This window comes from Callospermophilus lateralis, chromosome 17, assembly GCF_048772815.1.
Source record: "Callospermophilus lateralis isolate mCalLat2 chromosome 17, mCalLat2.hap1, whole genome shotgun sequence".
NCBI lineage: Eukaryota > Metazoa > Chordata > Mammalia > Rodentia > Sciuridae > Callospermophilus > Callospermophilus lateralis.
The window spans coordinates 15,423,554-15,443,494 of record NC_135321.1 but is presented as its reverse complement, the minus strand read 5'-3'; positions in this window follow the sequence as shown (position 1 = coordinate 15,443,494).

The following is a 19,941-nucleotide window of genomic DNA, read 5'->3' as shown; positions in this document are numbered from 1 at the left end:
TAAACCTTGTTATGGTTTAGATATGAGGTGTCCCCAAAAGCTCATGTATGACACAATGCAAGAAAATTCAGAGGTGATATTCTCTCATTGTATCTCAAGTTAATGTCAAAATAGAAATTAAATTGGACTTGTGCTTCTCATTTATGTATCCTTACACCTTTGTAACAAGTAGGTATTAATAATAAAAATAATATTTATAAACTAAAGGTAAGTTTAGAGGTGAAACAATTGGATTGTGAGAATCTTAACCTAATCAGTGCATTAATTTATTGACAGATTAATTGGGTGGTAACTGCGGGCAGGTAGGATGGCTAGAGGTCACTGGGACATGCCTATGGGATTTATATTTTAACCCAGGTGTGCGGCACTCTCTCTTTCTGCTTTCTGATTGCCATGTCCTGAGATTTCTTTCCTCCTCCACACCATTCCACCCCCATGTTGTTCTGCCTTACCTTGGGCCCAAAGCAATGGCGTTGGCCATCTATGGACTGAGACCTCTAAAGCCATGATCCTTAAGTAAACCTGTCTTCTTCTATGCTGTTCTTCTAGGTTTTTTGCTCACATGGATGAAAAGTTGACTGAAATAAACCCCAAAGTCAATTACCTGCTTCTTCCAGCCACACCCTACCTGCCTACAGTTACTGCCCAGTTAATCCATATCAGTAGATGTGGGTTAATCCACTAATTAGGTTACACTTGTCATAATCTAATGATTTCACCTCTGAACATCATTGCATTGTTTCACACATGAACTTTTGGGGGACACCTCATATGTAAACCATAACAACAAAGTGGAGAAAACTTAATTACTACCTACTCTATGTTAGTCTAACAATCTCAGCCACAGACCAAACAGGGGTTTCTCCCCCCCCCCCCCAAAAAAAAAAAAAAACCAGCACTAATTCAGGGAAATCTTGTGAGTTCTGTCAGTCAAGAGCACTAATTAGAGAGAGAGGGAGAGGAGGAAGAGAAAGGAGAAGAGAGGGAAGGGAGGGATGAAAGGGATAGGAGGAAAGAGAAGAGGAAAAACTATTGCACAATCTCAGCTAATGATTCGAAGTAGCAATAAAATCAGAAGATTGACATTTTGTAGCCCTCTGTATTGATCCAGGCAAAAAAAAAAAAAACAATGGAGAAGACCACCCTCAAGTGAGAGACCCCTGGAGAGCTAGTTATTCACAGACTCAGAGACCACTCACATGTTACTTAGCACTCACAGAAGGAAAACCTATCTTAACCTTGGAGAGATTTGGTGGACACTGTCTTAGAAAGTCATCAAACCCAGCAGCACGGTTCTGAACCTCCCGATGCAGTGAAGTAAAATGTATACGCGAATACCACTGCATGTCCTTCTTGGCAAAACTGCTCAACTTGAATGTGATCATAAGGAAACAATCAGACCATTTTAGAATATGGGACCATCTACAAGACCAATTGGCCTGGATCCTTGAAAAAAAAAGTGCCTTGAAAGAGAATAGAAGTTTGGAGGATGATTCTTGATTGGAAGAGACTCCAGAGATTAAAGACAGCAATTTGAAGAACCTAGATTTGTTCTTGGATCAGAAAATAGAATAGCTACAAAAAGACATTTTTGGGGCATCTGGGGAAATTTGAATATGGATCGTAGATTAGATGATGCTATGGAATTAATATTCATTTTTAGGAGTAATATTCACAGAATGTTTATGTAGAAGATAGACTTATTCTGAGGGGATGTTGGCTGACATACCTAGAAATAAATTGTCATGGTGACAGCAATTTATTTTCAAGTATTTCCACCTCAAAAATTAAAGTGGTTTGTGGCGTGCGCTCGCGCGCGTGTGTGTGAGTGTGTATGCATGCAGGTGCACACAAGTATAAGTATATGCAAAGAAAGAGTGATTAAACATTTGAAGCAAAATGTTAATTGCTGAACATTATGCTCAACTTTTCTGTTGATTTGAAATTTTTCTGAAAGAGAAGTTGGGTAAGGTCAGCAGCAGTGGTGCATCCCTGTATTCCTAGCAACTAGGGAGTTTGAGGCAGGAGGATCACAAGTTCAAGGCCAGCCTTTGCAACTCAGTGAGACCCTGCCTCTGGGTTCAATCCCTAGTACCAAAAAAAAAAAAAAGAGTGCTGATTGGGTCAAGCTGTTACAGTTTGGATCTAAAAAATGTCCCTCATAGATCTCATGTGTTAAACAATGCAGGAATGTTCAGAGTTGAAAAAACTGGATTTTGAGACTGGATCAATCCTCATCAGTGAATTAATCCATTTGATGGATTAATAATTTGAATGGGACACTGGATGGTAACTGTAGACAGGTGGAGTGTGGCTGGAGAAGGTAGGTCACCATTGGTATCTGGTCCCTGGAACCTCTGTCACTCTCAGCTTCCCAGCCACCAAGAGCTGAGTGAGCAGCCGTCTTCTACCACACCCTTCCACCATGATATTCTGCCTCATCTCAGACCCAGAACAATGGAGCCAGCTGACCATGGATTGAACCTTTAAAACCATGGGCTCAAAATAAACTTTTCCTTCTTTAAGCAGTTCTCATCAGGTGTGCTGGTCATAGCAGTGAAAAACTGACTAAATCACAAGCTGAAGGAACCCTGATTGCAAGAGTCAATAGGGACAGGAGACTGGGATCATTTGAATCCCCAGTTTTCTTTTTTGAAAGTAGTGACTGCTGCAGCGTTTTCCATTCCTAAAACGTTCCCAAATTCCAGCACAACAAATAGTTCTGCAGGATTTCCAAAAATGTCTTGACTGTTTCCATATTCTGGGCAAACTCCTTCTGAGCATCCAAACAAGAATGAACTAGCTCCTGCCCCCTGAGAGAGAAAGAGGACAAGAGCTTTTAGTGGCCGAAGGAGGATTCTCATCCAAAAAGCAAACGGGAACCAGCTTTCTGGTTTCCCGCAGAAAGGATGGCTCGCTGTGTAGCTGGAGGCACTGGGTAACAGCCAGGATAACAACTTGCCTTGCATTCCCTGAGAATGCAGATTACCGACCCACAGAGCCCAGTCTAATGCTGTGCAGTTTAAGAGGGTGTGGAAAACTTAGAGAAGGCTCCAAACCCATAAAAACAACCTCAAGATTAAGACCTGGAGGACCTGTTTTTTCTGAGGAAGGTCAAAGGCAATGGGCTGTTTTGCAGAAGTGCAAGCATGTGGCCATTTAATGATGGTTCTTCTGATGTACCAAGACAATGGCAACCAGATGTTCCCTGCTGCCACCACACAGGGAAAAAGAGGGAGCTGCTTTGTCATGGGAAGGAGGGGGTCATTCCTAGGAAGAGAGCTGAAAAAGGGCTGGGCAAGGCCACAAGAGCGTGTCTGGAGAACTAGATATCCTCTCAAGCTGCTTCAGAACGTGCTCACAGGGACTCGGGTGTAAGGCAGGGCAAGAGCCTGGTCTGGGGTGTGTGAGGCTCAGGGTTGAGTCCTCAGAACGGCAAACCAACAAAAACTCCATCACAAAAAGGGCAGGGGTGGGCTTTGAACCCAGGACTTTATGTTCTATATCACTGAGCCACACCCCCACCCTCTAAAATAACATTATAAGGCAATTTGAGCTGTAAAAATTTTACTTGATCCAGAGAATACCTAGGTTTCACTCAATTAAACAATAGTTCATCTGTCCCTTCCTCCCTCTCTTCCTTCCTTCTGCCCCCCTCTTTCTTCTCCTCCTCCTGCTTCTCCTTCTTTTTTTTAAATCCACCTACTAGAGAAACAGGGTGCCCAGATCTTCCTTAAAGGGATGTAAATATTTCTTCATCCTAAGAGTCTGTTGATGACCGGACATGATGGAAAGTATATTTAAAGCAAAGATAAAGGCACCCCAAGCTCTAAGTTATTGAAATACAGTATTTAGTGTGTCTTGCCCTGTGGCTTGATCCACCTAACTCTGTTTATTTCGACAAGCTTACTGGTCTGGGGTGAGAGGTCGAAGGTAAAAAAGGAGGACAGTTAATATATGCTCGAGGGAAAAGATGAGTAAAACATCTCCCACACAATTCTCAGAGGATGAGGTGCCCAAGGGACCCGTGGGACACCATCACCTCCTCAAAACTGAAGTTAATTCTCTTCATCCCTAATGATTTTATCCTCTAACCTCTCTCTCTCTCAAAAAAAAAAAAAAAAAGTTGTCTCTTTCTTTTCTTTTTGAAAGAAGGCATCTCTGGTTCTAACATGACAGGTGACATGTGAGAAAGATAGAAATTGTGACAAAAAACTAGTAAATATGAGTAATGTGGGGCACATCTATAATCCCAGCAGCTTGGAAAGCCGAGGCAGGAGAACTGCAAGTTCAAGTTGAGCCTGGGCAACTCAGTGAGACCTTGTCTATAAATAAATAAATAAATAAATGGGGTGCAAAAAGAAATTAGTGAGAAGACCGAGGTTGCAATTTTGTTCACAGAAACGTTTACATGAAGTAATCCCACTGTCAAAGCTATCTGACTTTCGATTAAAAGCTGGAGAAATTGAGACAAAAATGTGCTCATTGTATGAAGGCAGATTTACACAGTCCCAAGAGCTCCACAATGATTTATTATGCCAATTATTTTTGTTTGCTTTTTGCTTTGGTTCATCTGTTTTTCTCTCATTTGCCCACACCCCACTTTGTTGCTTATGCCAGGCTATTGCTTATGACAGTCACAGTTTTCCCAAAAAAAAACATTCGAAAGTCATCACCCTCCCAATCCTTGCTAGATTCCCTTTCCAGCAAAAGTAGAAATTCACACGTGGGCTCAGCCTTGCAGCTTCTTATCAAGTATGTCAGAGAGCTGAGCCCTTGCTGAGGACGAGGAGAAAATGATTCTTCTATGCACTTAATTACTGGAATGAGCATTTATTCTGTGTTTGCAGGAGCCACTGAAGCCAAGAGAAGGCAAATTTGGAAAATCCCAGACCGCCCTGTATTTATTTGGTGGCCTCTGATTGACAGGGAGGTAGCCAGGGTTCCACTGCCTTCCTTTCTCTTGAACCCACAGCGCCATCTCTTGGTCTCCTAGTCAATAAGGCTCTTGGTGCTAGGAATGTGAAGAGATTCCAGAATACAGTGAAATTATCCTGCTTAGTGACAAGAGCTATTGCCACCTGAAAACAGCATAGCAAAGTGAACCTTTCATTCAGCAGTCCTCCTCATTTGAGATTGGTTTCTGGATTCTGATACCAGTGGAATCCTCTCCAAGCCACTGAGATTAGTTCTTCATTTTATTCCACCAGAACCAGCCTTCTTCCACCAATTACTTTTTTTCTCCAAACATTCCAGAACATAAAGTATTCTAAACTATTATTCATAAATAGTCACTTTAGCTGGGTATGGTGGCGCACACCGGTAATCCCAGTGGCTGGGGAGGCTGAGGCAGGAGAATCAGGAGTTCAAAGCCAGCCTCAGCAACAGCAAGGTGCTAAGCAACTCAGTGAGACCCTGTCTCTAAATAAAATACAAAATAGGGCTGGGAATGTGGCTTAGAGGTTGTACTCCTGAGTTCAATCCCTGGTACCAAAAAAAAAAAAAAAAAGATATAGTCACTTTAAAGATAATCTCAAATTGTGGTGTATATGTGTAATAAGAATTGTAATGCAAAAAAAATGTACATGTATAAAGACATGAATTGGTGTGAACATACTTTATATAAAAAGATATGAAAAATTGTGCTCTATACGTATAATAAGGATTACAATGCATTCTGCTGCCGTGTATTAAAAAAAATAAAATAAATTAAAAAATGAATACTAGGTAAACTATAAAAAGAACATCTAAAACAAATTAAAAAAAAAAAAAGATAGTCTCTTCTGGGATGCAGATGTAGCCCCAGTGGTAGGGCACTTGCCTGGCATGTACAAAGCTTTGGTTCAATTACACACACACACACACACACACACACACACACAAACACACAATAGCCTTTTCCACTTGTGGAAGATTGGAACTAGAACCTTGGATCTCTTACCCTATACAAAAATCAACTTAAAATGGATCAAAATATGTGAAAAAATTGCTTCACATTTTTAGCCATCAGGGAATTGTAAATCAAAAGTACATAGAAACCAGGTATGGTGGCACATGCCTGTAATCCTGGAGACTCTGGAGGCTAAGGCAAGTCCAAATTCAAGGCCAGCCTTAACAACTTAGCAAGCTTCTAAGGAACTTAGTGAGATCCTGTCTCTGAAATAAAAAAATAAAAATGGCTGGTGATGTGGCTTGGAGTTTGAGCAGCCCTGGTTCAATTTCTGTTACAAAAAAAAACTATATTGAAGCCATGTGTGGTGGTACACATCTGTATATCTAGTGATCCCACAGGCTGAGGCAGGAGGATGGCAAGTTCAAGGCCAGCCTCAGAAACTTAGCAAGTCCCTCAGGAATTTAGTGAGACCCTGTCTCAAAAAGTAAGAAGGTTGGGCTGGGAATGTAGCTCAGTGCTAAATGCCCCTGAGTTCAATCTCCAGTAGTAAAAACAAAATAAAACTATATTGAATTCCATCTGATCTCAATCTGAATGGATATTATTGCCGAAGTCTGGCTGGGCACAAAATCACGAGCCACTCACAGCTTTGTAGATTCAAACAGCAATTCTTTATTCCAGATCTCACACCGACACTCTACAATCACCTTCTGAGGCAAAAACGTTCTCTGCCCAAATACTCTCTGAATCTGAGAACTCAACGGGAACTACTGGAGCGGGCACGCCTGAGGCAGCAGGATACGCCCTATTCCCAGCAGGGTATACCTTAAACCTGGAACCGCCCTAAACCCAAGGAGAGCCCTAAACCCTGATCCGCCCTAAACCCTGATCCGCCCTAAACCCAGATCCACCCTGGTCCTTGAGCAAGGTCACCTTACATGCAATGTCACTGCAAAATGTCCAAGGCAAGTCCATTTTACCACGAGTCCTTCCTGTAAGCAACATGGGGTACGCTGGCAAGGAAATTGTCATACCTACTTGGCTAATGGCTCTCAGCATATTATCAAGAAAGCAGAAAATAACAAATGTTGCTGAAGATGGGAAGGGGTTTATTTGCTGTTAGGGGAAATGTAAATGAGGGAAGGCACTTAGCAAACAGTCTAGAGGATCCTCAAAAAACTAAAAACAACAGGGTGCAGTGGGCCATGTCTGGAATCCTAACTACTCAGGCGTTTGAAGAGACTGATCGAAAGTTCAAGGCCTGGGAAATTTGAGAGACCATCTCCAAATGAAAAATAAAAAGGGCTGGGGATGTAGCTCAGTAGTAGGTCTCTGGATTCAATCCCTGCTACCATATAATCAATCAATCAATCAATCAATCAAAACAGAACTACCATATACTATAAAGCATTGCTTGGTATCTATTCAAAGGAATCAAAGTCAGCATATAAAAGTAATTGTTGAATATGCATGCTTATCATGGCATAATTCATAATAGCCAAGTTATGGAATTAATATTGATGCTCATCAATGGATGAATAGATAAAGAAAATGTGGTATATAGACACAATGGAATATTATTCAGAAATAAAGAAGAATGAAATCATGTCATTTGCAGCAAAATGGATGGAACTGGGGGTCACCATCAGGTTAATAAACCAGACTCAGAAAGACAAGTGTAACTTTTCTTTATACCATAGTAGAAAAAAAGGAAGTAGTAGGGTGATTCTGAGGGAAGGGGAAGGAGGTAGAGGAAAACCGATACAAAGCACATTATACTCCCATATGGAAATTTCATAATGAAACCCATTATCTTGTATAATTGATATTCAGTAATAATCCCAATACATTTTTAAAATCCAGGCACAGTGACATGTGCCTGTAATCCCAGCTGAGGCAGAAAGATTGCAAGTTCCAGGTCAGCCTGGGGAACCTAATGAGACCCTGTCTCAAAATAAAAAGTAAACCGGGCTGGGGATGTAGCTCTGTGGTAGAGCACCTCTGGGTTGAATCCCCAGTATGGGGGTGGGGGAGAAAAAGAAAAGAAATAGAAATAGGCATTTTAGGTCCTGCATATTCAGATATCCTTGAGGCCTCCTCTGGTCATATTGGGGGTGTTACAAATAATAAAAATTCACATACAAGAAAGTTGATTTCCAGCATGTAATTGCAAGTCTAGCCAGACAAATTCTGTTGAAGATATATATATATATATATATTTTTTTTTTTTTTTGAAACTTTTTAGAAGCCAAAGGAACAGAAAGACTGGGCAGATGAAGTGAGGAGGTGAATGGGTAATTTCAGAGGGAAAAAAAAAAAAAGCTATTTCCATTTTCTTGAAGCATATTTTTTAATATCTATTTTTTAGTTGTCGTTGGACACAATACCTTTATTTTATTTATGTATTTATTTTTATTTATGTATTTATTTTTAGATGGACAGAATACCTTTATTTTATTTGTTTATTTTTATGTGGTGCTGAGGATCAAACCCAGAGCCTCACTCAAGGTAGGCCAGTGCTCGGCCGCTAAGCTACAGCCCCCTGAAGCATATATTTTTGATTATTCCCGTTGACTGAAACTTCACTTGTGTCCCCAGAGCTAAAGGAGAAATCTGGGACATCTTTTGGTCCAGCAACTGCGTTCATTAACATGTCATTTAAATTATTTCTTTCTGGATAGCAAGGTGTCCTGGCTCCCTCGAGCTGAGATCCACCAGATGCCTCCCACCTTCACTGGCTTTGTCTTCAAGTTCCGGGTGAAAGGTCACTGTGTGTTGGGGCAGATGTTAATTGGGGCTTGGATCTGAAGGGGACCAGAGCCCTCCTGGGGGGTGGAAACCACAGGATCTGATCCCTGGTAGGGAGTTTGCTATTAGCCTACGGGAAAGGCTGAGACCTTGGTGACAGCCAAGCAGGACAATGCAGCAGTCCCTGAGAACTCCAGGCGCAAAACAGATCTGGCGGGGCGGGGAAAACTCAGCAGGAGGGTGGGTAAGTCAGGGGCCTGGCGGGGCTGGCCCTTCCAGCAAGCACCTCCCAGGTTCCCACCTGGCTCCAGCAGGGCCTGTCTGCTCTCAGGGATGTGGGAGGTGCCCTACTGGGAAGCTGGAAGAACAGGACACCCTAAGGGAAAAACTGGCTGGCTGAGCACACAGGGGGCCCAGGGCCAGCCGGGTGACCCTGGGAGGCAGAACTCTGAGCCAATCGAGCTCCTAGACTTTGATAGACTTAAGGGAAGGCAAAGCCATTTTGGCTCTGTGAAGAAACAGAAGAGAAAGATACAATCTGTCTGAACCCAGGGACAAACTGCAAGAGCACCACAAGTTTGGGAATGGAGATTAGGGTGTACAAGTAAAATTCCCCGGGGGCTCACAGAAGAAGGGCAGGGCAATAAAACCCTGGAAAAGACAGGACAGGAGAGGGAGGGTTGGTGAAATCTTGAAATTGGATTATTTCTGCAAATCTGACCACAGTTTTCAGTATGTGTCTGGTGATGCTGAAAACCAATGTGTGAGTGAGCTACGTTTTACATTAAGATGCAAAATTGCACTCGTTTTTTAAATGAAAGGTAAGATTTCACTAATTTTAGCTAACCTGAATCTTAGAGTATTTCTCCACTCTCCTCTGGACAAGAGAGGTCAGTGGAATAATCGAGCAATTTGAACTTCCTGTGGATAGTGGAAAGGGAAGGAAAGATGAAAGACAATGCTTGAGAAGTAGGTGGGCAAACCAGCCAGAGCTTTTGAACCCCACTTCCTTTCAGAGTCACCCCTCCCATGGAAACTTCCTTCCCCCACCCCAGTCTCAAAATGCCCACTGCTCATTCTCCCTGTTCTATTGCAGCCACTACCTCCACCAATACCAAGTTTATCTCAAATTTTCTCTCCCTTTAACAGTCAAACGATACCTACCCTGTGCTCACTGTCAGAATATCAGATGCATTTTTTTTATTTAAAAAAATTTGTTGTAGTTGTTGATGAACAACATGACTTTATTTTATTATTTTTTTATGTGGTGTTAAGGATTGAATCCAGTGCCTCACACATGCTAGGCAAGTACTCTGCCGCTGAGCCACTCAGCCCCAGCCCAGATGCAGATAGATAGATAGATAGATAGATAGATAGATAGATAGATATAGTAGATGGACACATATCTTTATTTTTATTTATTTATTCTTTTATGGTGCTGAGGATTGAACCCGGGGCCTCACCCAAGCAAGGCGAGCACTTTACCACTGAGCCACAACCTCAGCTCCCAGATGCATATTTTGAATCCTAGTTAAACTATCAACATATGTAAGTAGATATATATTTGTATTTGGTGACTGGGATAGCAGGGATTGAACCCAGGGGTGCTTAACCACTGAACCACATCCCCTGCCCCCTTTTTAAAAAATATATATTTTTTACTTGTAGTTAAAAACATTTATTTATTTTTATGTGGTGCTGAGGATCCAACCCAGTGCCTCCCACGTGCTAGACGATTGCTCTGCCGCTGAGCCCCAGCCCCAGCCCCACATTCCCTGCCCTTTTTATATTTTATTTAAAGACAGGGTCTTGCTGAGTTGCTTAGTGCCTCAATAAGTTGCTGAGGCTGGCTTTGAACTCTCAATCCTCCTGACTCCGCTGATGGAGTTGCAGTGTGTACCTCTGCACCAGGCTATGTTCATTGTTTATAGTGAGATCTCAGAAACAATTCCTTAACTCAAAAATCAATTCTTAGCTTGGTGGAGTGGTGCACACCTGTATTGCCAGTGACTCGGGAGGAGGAGGCCAGAGGATGGCAAGTTCAAGGCCAGCCTCAGCAATTTAGTGAGCTCCTATCTCAAAAAAATAAAATGAGCTGGGGATGTAGGTCAGTGGTAAAGTATCCTCAGGTTCAATTCCCAGTATCAAAAAAAAAAAAAGAAAGAAAAATTCTCATCAGAGCCTTTCTGAGCATTTCCAAACATGAGGGCTTCCTGTTCATTTTCACCTTGGGCATAAATCTATCATAAGTTTAATTTATGATAGTGTTTTCTACTTTGTTCTGGAAGCCAGGACTTGGACTACAGTAAAGATCCCGGAAGCCCACCCAAGTTCAAGTCTTGGCTTTAGTCACCAAAGCCCTGGGAGATGACCGCACCTCACAGGGCTCTGACGGAAATGTGAGAACCTGCTCTTAACTGTGACAGGCACTCTGACAGCCACTCCCCTTCTCATCACAAAGCCCAGTTCCCAGGAGATGCAGGGGTTGGGTGGGGTACCACTCTTAGGCCCCTGGCTTGCTGGGCATGTGGAACTTGTTCTCACCTTGGAAGCAGGAGGGATCCCCCGCACCCCCCCTGCCCCCTCCCCTGTGGAAAATTGAAAGAGCCTGTGTCCTGGAAGATACCACCGAGTGCAGAATTAACAGTCTTGGTCTAGATGACCCTGGGAGTTCTTACCATATGTTCGACCCATTTTCAGTTAGTGATACTGATATCTGTGATCAAATCACCATGATACAAAGCACTTGCCAAAGACTCTGTCAGGACTCAGTAATATGAACTGTCCTGATGCTCTCCCTGTCACTCAGGAGGAACCACTTCTGGGTGGCCTAATAATTTAAATAAAAGACCTGGGTGGTCCAGACAGGCATCTGGGTTCACCAGCCAATAAAGACCAGAAAATGTAAACAAGAGCTGGCAGATTTTGACTTGCCATCTCTGCCCACCTCAAACCTTCACACATGCCCAAATGGAAGATCAAATCAGACTCTTCAGGAACGTGAAGGAGAATGGTATTTGGTGTTGCAAAGGATTCTGGCAACTAATGACAGTGTTCAAAAACAAACATTCTTTAAAGAAATGAAAATTCCTGGAGAATATGCATCCTCACCTACCTGACTGTAATAGAAATGCTACATGGGTAACAGTATTTGGGAAAATAAATTTGTGTCTTCCCATTTTCGATTTGGTCCAATATGATGTTGCACTTAGAATTTTGGAGGAAGGGACCCCTAGGTGCCAAGAAGTTTGGGAAAGACAATGGGTGTTGGGCTGGTGCTTCCTGTCACCCCTCTCCACCCAGCACCCAGTCACCCTGCTTGCCTCCTCACAATTAGGCAAAATTCTGGCAGCTGGATACAGCTTCCAGTATGCACAGGTTCACCCCACCCCTTAGTCAATAATGTGTTGCTTTACAATTGGCCCCTTGCTTAAATTAAAAAAAAAAAAAAATCCCATTCTAGGTCTATCTAATTTTAATTTAAATCAAAATAAATTTGCAAAGTGAAAGGAATACTGGTTGCTTGCTAAAATCATTCAGACAAATGAGAAACTGGGGAAGAGCAGGAGTTGGGGCCAAGCTGAGAAATGCCAAAGCTAGCTGGTTGGCTGGTGCATCTTTAGTTTTGCCTATGGCAGTCTCTCAGATGAAGAGGCTTCCCAAATGGGATACCGCCATTGGAATTTTTGTTCACCTCCAAAATATTGTATCCTGGGATTGACTACAAAAGGGGCATGAAGAAACTTCTTGGGGTGGTGGAAATACAGAACATCTCCATATCTGATACCTTGACTCTAGTGTCACCTTTAAGACCAATATTTGTCAAAATTCGTAGAACTGTACATCTAAAGAGAGTGAATTTTATTGACTATTAAATTATTGCATGTAAATTTAAAATAAAGAAAAGAAAACACTGCTTTTGTGGTAATTTCACAATCCCAGGAGTAGCTATTAGAGTGAAATCATTTTGCTAACTTTTATAAGGATGTTAGATTTTTTTTAGTGGAGTTTTAGAGTTTTTGTTATTTTGTTTCTCTCTCTCTCTCTCTCTCTGTGTATGGGTGTGTGTGTGTGTGTGTGTGTGTGTGTGTGTGTGTGTTGCTAGGGACTGAACCCAGGGCATTGTGCATGCTAGGCAAGTACTCTACCACTGAGCTACATCACCTGTCCTGTCTTCCTCTATTTTATCTACCAAACCTCTTCCAGGGAATACCATTTCAGATGCTGCAAATTTGAGTTCAGTATGGAATCCTTATGAAATAGAATTTTATTCTTTCATTTAAAAACTTTATCTTGGAGATCTGATAGAGTGGCACACATCTGTAATCCCAGTGGCTCAAGAGGCTGAACAGGAGGATTGCAAGTTGGAGGGCCAGCCTCAGCAATTTAGCAAAGCTCTAAGCAGCTTAGTGAGACCCTGTCTTTTTTTTTTTTTTTTAAAGTGTATTTAAAGAAAAGAGAAAATAATTTGTATCTTGGGTCTAAATCCAGGGGGTATGAGAGATCTTGCAAATAAAGTACAGTTGTAGAAACTGCCTGAAACCCTGATCTTCTCTTAAAATCATTTATCTTGCTCTCCTCTAATGAATTCCTTAGAGGGACCTGACTCTAAAATAATAGGAAAATCTTGTCTTTTCTGCTTTAGATTTCTTCAGCTGTGAAATGCAGAGTGGACTATGCTGACCTGACTGGCAGGGACCCACAGCTGCAGGGCTGACCTAAAGCGCTGAGTCCAGCTGTATACCATCAAGACCTCCCAGGGCACCAGCTTCAGGAGCAGAATCCAGCAGGGACACGGACACCAATTCTGCACTTCCTACTGGAGTCCGCCCCATGGGGACCTATTTCACTTCTGTGTCCTCAAGGTCACTCGGACATTCAGGAACTGGTGTCACAAAGGCATGAGTGGATGTGCCAGGCAATTTATCAGGACCTTTTCACCTCTAGAGATCTAAATATTGAAACCATGACGGGCAGCAGGCCTCAAGTCAGGACACGTTGCCCTAGATAGAATGAGTTATCGCTGAAGTGTCCCCAAGACCCTTGACATAGACAGTCCCTCTCCCTCTTTCTTTCATTGGGTTCTTTTTTGCTGGGCTCAGATTTCGATTCAAGTTAAAATATACCTCCAGGCAGTATAAAAAGTGAAGTTGGTATTAACAGTTTTCATATTTGGGACGCAGAGGTGTGGCTCAGTGATACAGCAGTCACCTAGCATGCCCAAGGTAGTTTGATCCTCAACCCTGGGGGAAAAATATTTTTTAAAGTTCTTCAAGTGAAAACTCTCAGTTTATTTTGTTTGTTTGTTTTGGGTTTGGGTCCTGGGGATTGAACCAGAGATGCTCTGCCACTGAGCTACACATTCCCAGTTCTTTCCTTTTTCAAGGTTTTGCTAAATTGCTCGAACTGGCCTTGAACTTGGGATCCTTCTGTCTCAGCCTCCTGTTGGCTGGGATTACAAATGTGTATCACTATGCCTGACTCCAGGAGATTCTGTTGTTGTCATTGTTAAGGAAGGTGAAAAAAAGTGTTGCCTAAGGTCATGGATGGGCTAGTGGGGGGCTGCGGTGGGCTCCTGGTAGAGGGAAGTGTAAATCTTGCTGATTTCCCAAGTTTGCCCAAGGCCTGTCTTTGCCCCCAATACCCACCCTGAGTTCAGGGATTCTAGGTGAATTACACAATTCCATGAGTTGCAGTGATCCAAACTGTAGGAGAAAAGCTTCACTTTAGTGTGTCATCCAATAATTCAACTTAAGCATAGGTTTAAAAAATATATGCCCCTGGGCTAAGAATGTAGCTCAGGGGTAGAGTACTGGCCTAGCAAGTTCAAGGCCCTGTGTTCAACTCCCCAGTATGGCCAAAAAGGAAAATATGCATTTATGTACTTAAAAAGCAAAGAGAAATACAGAACAATTACTTGCAACACTGTGAGTCTTCCAGCGTCTGTTCTCCCACATGTCTTCCTATATGTGTCTGTGTACAAGCACACACTGTCACAGATCCATAAACGGAATTATAATATTTAGTGTACCCCATTATCTTTTATTTTCACTTAACAATTTAATGACTATTAATAAGCACAGATTGGACTGGGGGTATAGCTCAGTGGTAGTACACTTACCTAGCATGTGCAAGACCATGGGTTCAATTCTCAGTAGTGCAAAAGAAAAAAAAAAGCATAGATCTCTAATATTCTATTGTGCATATGATTAATATTTATTTTATAAAAAAAAATTGCAGTACTAGGTATTGAATCCAGGGGCATTCTACCACCAAACTACATCCTCAGTCCTTTTTATTTATTTTTATTTTCAAACAGGGTCACTAAGTTGCTGAGGCTGGCCTTGAACTTGCAATCCTGCTGCCTCAGGCTCCCAAGTCACTGGGATTACAGATGTGCCCCACCACACTAAGCTGAACACATCACATTTTGAAATCTACTGTCAATGTGTCTTTATGAATTTAGATAGATAGATAGATAGATAGATAGATAGATAGATAGATAACCCTAGTAGTAGTGATACAGAGACAATATGCCCATTTTCACATGTTTCTTCCTGGATTTGGGCAGTATTTAAATTTTGACCAAAAAAAAGTTCTTTTGTGGGGGGCAGCCGGGTTTGAACTTGGAGCACCTGACCACTGAGCCACATTCCCAGCCCTATTTTGTATTATTTAGAGACAGGGTCTCCCTGAGTTGCTTAGTACCTCGATTTTTTTTTTAATTGATATTAAAATTTCCAAAAATTGGATTTATTTTGGTTCAAAGACAATTGTTGAAATAACTGACAAATTTTGAATAAGGTTTGTAGAGTACCTTTTTTGAAATGGAGAAAAAGAGATAAAACAAGTTAATAAAATAGTAACATTTGAGAAATATTTCCTAGGAATTCTTTGCACTGCTGTTATAAATCTTCTATAAATCTGAAACTGTCAAAAAATAATATTTCTGAAAGAAAAATATTTCTTTAAAATATTAACAAGTAACAACATACTCAATAAAATAAACCGTGAATCTGTATAGGTATAATTAAATAAAAAAATTAGTGGTGGATGATTACAAAGATATTTATAGTCTCAAACTCTCTCCCTACAAAAAATTTAATTACAAAGTAAAATACTGCAAATACCACCTTAATAACCAATATTAACATCAGCAGTAGTGAGGATATTATATGTCACATGATGTGACTCAAAGAGAAAATCAGAGAATTGATTCTATGATATTCTTGCCAAAAAAAAAAAAAAACATGTAATCTAGTTCCAATCATAAAGAAACCAGAAAATCCATCTTAAGCACATTCTACGTGCTTTCTCCCTGAAAAGATTCAAAGGTAAAGAAGAGACTAAGAACTATTTGAATCTGAAGGCATCTATAAAATACAAAAATTAATTTCATTTCATGGCTCTGAATGAAGTACTTTGCTATAACGGACAATATCATGCTACTAGCAATGAATGAAAATAATTTGAGGATTAAGTGGGATAGTAGAGGATAGGAAAGGCAGCAGAATACAACAGACACTAGTATGGCAATATGTAAATCAATGGATGTGTAACCGATGTGATTCTGCAATCTGTATACGGAGTAAAAATGGGAGTTCATAACCCACTTGAATCAAACTGTGAAATATGATATATCAAGAACTATGTAATGTTTTGAACATTCAAACAATACAAATATTATATCAACAGTCTGAAAAACACAATATTATTCTTCTTATGCTTTTTCTTTTTTTAAAAATTTTTATTGTTGGTTGTTCAAAACACTCAGGATTCTCCTGCCTCAGCCTCCAGAGCCACTGGGATTACAGGTGTGCACCATCACACCCAACTCAAAAATTTCTTTATTTCTGAAGTTCCCATCTTATTTTATACCCTTGAATTGAACTGAATAATCTTCCACCCATGTCTACAAGGCAGATAGGAGACTTGATAGCATTCTGGTTGTGCAGGCTGGAATGGCAAGGATCTTTCCCACGCCTACTAATTTGCCACTAGAGGGCAGAGACGCTACAGAAACAGAATCCTAAACTGGGCCACTTCTCAGAGTGACAGAAGGTGCTGTTAATAATTAGGCTGGGTCAACGGGACGAGCTCAGTTTTTCCTTAGCACCCCAAGATTACAATTAGCATGTTAGTGTGGTTGTCTTTCTAGGAGACATTTAGGATGAATAACCAGGGATAAGTTTTTTTCCAGATTTGTGATAACTGGGCTTTATTTAGAGGTGTTCTAATAACCTAAATTTCTCAAAACCATGTTTTAAAATCTCAGTTCCAGAGCTGGGGATGTGGCTCAAGCAGTAGTGCGTTCGCCTGGCATGCGTGTGGCCTGGGTTTGATCCTCAGCACCACATACAAACAAAGATGTTGTGTCCACCGAAAACTAATAATAATAATAATAATAATAATAATAAATATTAAAAAAATAAAATAAAATCTCAGTTCCAAGTTAAGTATGTGCATATGGCATGTTGTCTCTCTATCAAGCCCAAATTAACATTTTAGTTACCTCTGATTTACAACCTGGTTTCCATCCCTAGTAGCAGAAAGAAAAGATGAAACCCAAAGAAACTAACCCAAAGTATTGCAATGATAGAGGCATTCCAAAGAGACACAGGAATCAACTACAAAAGTTACCAAAGTACAAACTGGAACAACTTGAGCAACAAAATAAAGTAAAAAAGTAACGTTGGACTATTTCCCAAGGTAGGAAACAATACCCATGAATCCACAGTGTTATAAACAAATGAATAAAAGATATAAAAATGGACAGCCAGGGGTGTAGCCCACCCTGGGGCACAGTGCTTGCCCGCCATGTGTGAGGCCCTGGGTTCCATCCCCAATACCTCAAATTAATTAATTAATTAAATAGTGGGTGGAGAAGAGACAAATCCCCCAAGAGGATGAAGACTAACTCTCCACTTGCTGGTGGTGGTGGGCAGCTCTGCTGTGATGATGAGAGTGCCATTCTCCCTGTGTGATCTTCATCCCCAAACACAATCATCCCTGTCCAATCCTAGGGAAAACACACCAGTAAACCTCATATGAAGGGCTTTATACAAAACACCAGTCCAGGACTCTTCAGCACTGTCAAGGTCATAGAAACTGTGGCCACCAGAAGGGGCCTAAGGAGACAAGATGGCTAGCTGGAATGTGGCTAACTGGAAAGGAAAAAAGGATGTTAGGGAAAATTGAGGAAAAGTCAAAACAGAATGGGCGTAAGCTTGGGATAATGTTATTGCTATTGGTTCATGAGTTGTGACAAACCATGCCTTACTCATATGTCAACAGTAGGTGAAACTCGGGGAGATAGCACTGCAAGTGAGTGTCTCCCCCACCACGTGCCGTGCATGCGCGCGCACACACACACACACATACACACACACACACACACACACACACACACACAGGACCCTGAGCCTTCACTAAAACACACAAAAAGCAGAAAAGGCGAATGCTGCTATAAATGCAAGGAATGAGAATTTTTTTTACAAATTACTATTTTGCAGTCCTTAAGGTAGTAACTGATGTCTCCAAAGGCTCCCGCAAACTCTCAAACTATGGAGAAAAAACAGGTAAACAGGATCTTCACTCAGCCTCCAGGTTGAAGCCTACAGATTACTATTAATGGCAAGAGACTAAAGGGTAACCCTTCTGAATCTAACATTTCAGCTGTAGCCCCTCCAGTAGCAGGGTAACCTAAGGTCACACACCTCCAACTATGATGCAATGAAAAAGGCCAAATAACCGTGGTGAACCACGTTGGCTGACAAAGGTTTTGTTTGGAATTTATTCCCAAGAAACAGTCACAAGGTGGAGCACTCTACACAAGAGTCATTGACCGCAGGATGCGGGGTGCATGCTTGTAATCCTATGGGCTGCCACTCGGGAGGCTGAAGCAGGAGGATAGCAAATTCAGTCAGCCTCAGCAAAGTAGGGAGACAGGTCTCAAAATAAAGAATTAAAAGGGGGGGAAGGGGCTGAGGATATGGCTCAGTTGGTACAGTGCTTGTCTCTCAAGCACAAGGCTCTGGGTTCAATCCCAGCACCATACATAAATAAGTTAATAAAGGGCTGGGGATGTGGCTCAGTTGTTAAGCGCCCCAGGGTAAAATCCGCATTACCACCCCCCCCCAAAAAAAAGTCCTTGCATAGGAAAGAAAAGACTAGGTGTTTGTGGTTGTGGTGGTTAAGCACCCCAGGGTAAAATCCCCAGTACTCCCCCCAAAAAAAGTCCTTGCATAGGAAAGAAAAGACTAGGTGTTTGTGGTTGTGGTGGTTGTGGGCAACTGCTTTTGGTGAAAAGAAATTAAAGAAATATACCCTGGCTGGGGTTGTGGTTCAGTGGTAGAGCACTTGCCTGGCTTGCGTGAGGAACTGGGTTCTATTGTCAGCACCAAATATAGGTAAATAAAGTAAAGGTCCATCGACAACTAAAAGTAAAATAAAAGAAACATACCAACCAAATGCAAAGTGAATCTTGAATAAATGATAAAATTTAGGGGCTGGAGCTGTGGCTCAACCATAGCACGGTTGCCTGGCATGTGTGAGGACTGGGTTCAATTCTCAGCACTGCATATAAATAAATAAATAAAGGTCTTTCAACAACTAAAAAAATTTCTAAAAAAAAATTAAATTTATGATAAAAAAGAAAAAAATCTCAACGAGTTGTATCTTAAATGAAGGCTTTCAAAACAAAAATTAAAATAGACTATAATACGAAGAGATTTTAGAAACAATCAGTAACTAGGGAATCCTTAAAAACAACTGGTCCTTGGTGCTCCACAGGCTCAGTAGCATCAAATTATTTGGGGGAGGATTTAACCTCAATGGATGAAAACAACAACAAAGCGCCAATTCTGAGGCCTTTCCGGAGTGAAGGGACACCTGGCTTCCCAGACCTGGAGCCTCTGCGGTCACGTGAAGTCCCAGCCTCCAATCCTAGCCTCGGGGCATTCTCTCTACCCTGGGCTGGGAAATTCGCTCCACAAAACACCCCCCGGGGGGCAGGGAAGTCACAGTCATTACCATGCAGTTCAAATGCACAAGTTTCCTTTTAATGAAGCCCCGCAATCCTTTCCCCTCGTCACAGTTTAATTTACATAATACAACACTGGGAGATGGGGGGCGGGGGGTTGAGGGGATTCCCAGCCAGCCAGTGGTCACCAGTATGGGCTGGTTCGTTCCAGACAGGCAGAAAACAAAGCTCAGGCCTGGCTAAGTCCTGGCTGCGTGGCCGGGCTGGGTGGCCTGGGAGGCCCTGCAAAGGGGTCCCTTCAGGGTCAGGAGGGTACAAA